Below are 5020 nucleotides of genomic sequence, written 5' to 3'. Positions count from 1 at the left end.
TTCTGATCAAATTCCAGGCGGCCAGGTGTGCCCTGAGACTCCGGGAAACAGATGCCTTGAAATCGCTGAACTATGTTCATGCCAGCATCCTAAACATAACGCCAGGTTATGACCTCTTTAGGTGGGATAGTCATATCAGTGATTATATTCCCTCCCCCAGGGACTTTAATGACATCAAAGTTGAATTTCCTAGTAGGGAATCCTGGACTAGTGGCTCCCTACCTCTGCCAGGGATTATTACTGGTCACTGTAAAGTTAGATCTCTCACTTCTAAGTGGAACTCCAGTGGAGAGGATTACTGTCGTCTATGTGAGGACGAAGAAGAACTGGAAACAATTGAGCACATCCTCTGTAATGTAATGTCCATCGCTGATCAGCAGAAGACATAAACAGTTTGGATGTTATGAAATTGATAATCTAGTCTTCTTCTCCAAAATAGACCCTAACCAAATTCTAGGCTTTGTCAAAAAATTGACTTGGATAAAATAATATCTCTTCCGCCCCTTTCTTCTCTCTATTCTTCCACTATCTTTTTTTATTTTCTTTATAGGTACACCTATACATAAAGGATGATCACAATGGACATAGTTTCCGAGTGGACAGTTGTTACAAAAACCGTACATCCCTAACCTAACCTAAAACTTTGTCAATCTAACCACTAAAATACCAAAGTTATCTCCAAAAATAAGAAATAACTCAAAATGTCGATTTATGTACATTTTTTCCGTAATCATATTGAGAGATCTGTGAAACCTCCCACCCCCTTGAAAAAATTTCATTGGCAGAATCCGTGCGTTCCATTGCGAGGTAGTCAATAACAGATGGCTAAAGGAACCTGTCTTTGTAGAATCTCTAAATCTATCTGGCCAGAATTCTCTCTAAAAGAACGTCTTCGCTGCTGGAACACAGCAAGAGGGAGATCAAAATCGTTTTGTTATTAACTGGTCACTGCAAAGTTATCTCTCAAAATTAACTAATAACTCAAAATGGAGAGGATTACTGTAGTCTATGTGAGGTAATCATATTCGGGAGGTCATAATTTCTAAACTATCCCACGTATCTTGAAAAAAGAAATTACTATTAAAAGTAAAATATCTTGGCTTTAAAAAAGTCAAAAGTTTGGAAATCTAACCAATCAAATACCAAAATTATCTCCAAAAATATAAATAACTCAATATTTTACATTATGTATATTTTTTTCGGTAATCATATTCGGGAGGTCATAACTTCTAAATTATCCCACGTATCTTGAATAAATTCATAGCTTTTAAGAGTAGAATATCTAAGCTTTAAATAAAGCCCAAACTTTGGCAATCTAACCAATTAAATATCAAAGTTATCTCCAAAAATGCGAAAAAAACTCAAAATGTCAATTTATATAAATTTTATCGACAATCATATTCGGGAGGTCATAACTTCTAAACTATCGGACGAATCTTGAAAAAATAAATTGCTACTAAAAGTAGAATAACTAAGCTTTAAATAAATCCAAAATTTTGTTAATATAACCAATAAAATATCAAAGTTATCTCCAAAAATACTAAATAACTCAAAATGTCGATTTATGCTCATATTTTCGGTAATCATATTCGGGAGGTCATAACTTCTAAACTATCGCACGTATCTTGAAAAAATAAATTGATTTGAAGAGTAGAATATCTAAGCTTTAAATAAAGCCCAAACAATTGACAATCTAACCAATAAAATACCAAAGTTATCAGCAAAATACAAAATAACTCAACATTTTATTTTAGGTACATTTTTTCAGTAACCATATTCGGGAGGTCATAACTTCTAAAATATCCCACATATCTTGACAAAATAAATTGCTATTAAGAGTAGAATATCTAAACTTTAAATAAAGTTCAAACTTTGGCAATCTAACTAATAAAACACCAAAGTTATCACCAAAAATATGAAATAACTCAAAATTTCGATTTATGCAAAATTTTTTGGTAATCATATTCGGGAGGTCATAACTTCTAAACTATCCCACGTATCTTGAAAAAATAAATTACTATTAAGAGTAGAACATCTAAGTTTTTAAATAAGCCCAAACAATTGACAATCCAACCAATAAAATACCAAAATTATCTACAAAAATATAAAATAACTCAAAATTTCATTTACATTTTACATTACATTTTTTCGGTAACCATATTCTAGGGTATATAACTTGTAAACTATTTCATGTATCTTGAAAAAAATAAACTGATATTAAAAGTAGAATTCCTCAGCTTTAAATAAAGCTAAATTATATTGATCTAGCCATTAAAATATTGGAAATATCGCCAAAATCACAAAATAGCTCAAATATACCTTTAATTCACATTTTTTCGGTAACCATATTCTTAGGGCCATAACTTCCGAACTAGTGAGGGTATCTCAAAGAAAGAACATTATTTTGGCAGAAGAGATTCTAAGCTATAACATTTGCTTAAGTTTTGTTAATATACATTTTCAAATAGCAAAGATATCGGCAAATATATAAATGTACCCAAAATCTATGGTTTTCCCATTATTTTCGGTAATCATATTCTGGAGGCCATAACTTATGAAATAATGGGACTTTTGCAATGAAATAGAGGTAATATAGAGAGAAGAGACTCTAAGCTATAAACTTTGCTTACAGTTTTTTAATATAGCTCCTCTAATACCAAAGATATTGCCAAATATATAAGAGTACCCAAATGTTATAGTTTTCACATATTTTTCCGCAATTATGTTGTGGAGGTCATAACTTCTGAATTAGGGGGTAGTATTACAATGAAGTGTCGCGTTTTTGTAAGAAGAGACCCTAATCTACAATCTTTGCTCTGGTACTGCTACCTTAGCTCCACAAAGGCCAAAGTTATTGCCATATATATAAAAGTACCCAAAATCTATTGTTTTCCCATTATTTTCGGTAATCATATTCTGGAGGCCATAACTTCGGAAATATTGGGGATTTAGCAATAAAATAAGGTAATATAGAAAGATGAGACTCTAAACAAAAAACTTTGCTTAAGTTGTTTTAATAAAGCTCCTCAAAAACAAAGATATTGCCAAATATATAAGAATACCTAAATGTTGTAGTTTTCACATATTTTTCCGCAATCATGTTCTGGAGGTCATAACTTCTGAATTAGTGGTAGTATTACAATAAAGTGTCGAACTTTTGTAAGAAGAGACCCTAATCTAAAATCCTTGCTCAGGAATTGCTTCTTTAGCTCCTCAAAGGCCAAAGTTATTGCCAAATATATAGAAATATCCAAATATATAGAAGTACACTATTTTTTTGCTATTTTGTGATTTATTTGGTAACCATTTTCCAGAGCCCATAACTCTCTAAGTGGTTGAGGTATCAAAGTGAAATAAACTTTTTTCCGAAAGAAGAACTTCTTACCTTTAAGAATATTCAAATTTATATAGATATGTCAGATCAATCATTAGAGATATCGGCAAAAGTATACAAATACCAAATTTTTTTCAAGTTGCAGAAATTTTTTGCTAACCATATTCTAGAGGCCATAACTCTTGCAGTATTTGAACTATCGGAATGAAATAAACTTATTTCAACAGAAGAAATTCTTTTTTCAGAATATGTACTAATTTTTATCAATATAGCGGAACAAATATTAGAGATATATACAAATATCCTACTTTTCCCTATTGTGATTTTTTTTGGTAATCATTTTTCTGAGGTCATAACTCTTGAACTAGTTGGCGTATTGACATGAAATAAAGCTTCTTTCGAAAGAATAACTTCTTATCTTGAATAATATGCCAATTTATACAGACATATGGGAACAAATATTGAAGATATCGTCAAAATTATACAAATACCCAATTTTTCCCCATTTTGAGATTTATTTCGTAATCATTTTCTAGAGGCCATAACTCGAGAAATAGTTGGGATATTTAAATGAAATTACATTTTTTCGTAAAGTGTGATTTCTTACCTTGAAGAATGTGCAAATTTGTATAGACGTGTCGGACCAAATATTTGAGATATCGTCAAAAGTATACAATTACTCAATTTTTCCAAGTTGCAGAATTTTTTTGGTAACCATTTTTTAGATGCCATAACTCTTGCAGTAATTGAACTATCGTAATGAAATAAACTTGTTTCGACAGAAGAACTTCTTTTTTCAAAACATGTGCTAATTGTTATTAATATGGCGGAACAAATATTAGAGATAGGACCAAAAGTATACAAATACCCTACTTTTCCCCATTGTGCATTTTTTTTGGTAATCACTTTCCTGAGGCCATAACTCTTGAACTAGTCGACATATTGAAATGAAATAAAGTTTTCTTCGAAAGAGTAACTTCTTATCTTGAAGAATATGCTAATATATATAGACATATCGGAATAAATATTGAAGATATCGCCAAAATACACAAATATCCTACTTTTCCCCATTGTGATTTTTTTTGTAATCACTTTCCTGAGGTCATAACTCTTGAACTAGTCGATATATTGGAATGAAATAAAGCTCGTTTCGAAAGAACAGCTTCTTATCTTGAAGAATATGCTAACTTATATAGACGTATCGGAACAAATATTGAAGATATCGCCAAAATTACACAGATACCCAATTTATCCCTCTTTTGAAATTTATTTGGTAATAATTTTCTAGACGCCATAACTCTGGAAATAGTTGGGATATTTAAACGAAATATCCTTTTTCGGAAAGAGTGATTTCTAATCTTTAAGAATGTGTAAATTTGTATAGATGTGTCGGACCAAATATTTGAGAAATCGCCAAAAGTATACAAATACCCACATTTGTTCAAGTTACAGAATTTTTTTGGTAATCACTTTCTTGAGGGCATAACTCTTGAACTAGTCGACGTATTGAAATGAAATACAGTGTTTTTCGAAAGAATAACTTCCTAACTTGAAGAATATGCTAATTTATATAGACGTTTCGGAACAAACATTGAAGATATGTCCAAAATTATAGAAATACCCTACTTTTCCCTATTTTGAGATTTATTTGGTAATGATTTTCTGGTGGCCATAACTCTGTAAGTA

Source organism: Musca vetustissima, unplaced genomic scaffold (assembly GCF_032173495.1).
Source record: "Musca vetustissima isolate MV318-11 ecotype Yass unplaced genomic scaffold, APGP_CSIRO_Mvet_v1 utg57907, whole genome shotgun sequence".
NCBI classification, from domain to species: domain Eukaryota; kingdom Metazoa; phylum Arthropoda; class Insecta; order Diptera; family Muscidae; genus Musca; species Musca vetustissima.
Note: the sequence above shows the minus strand (reverse complement) of the source record.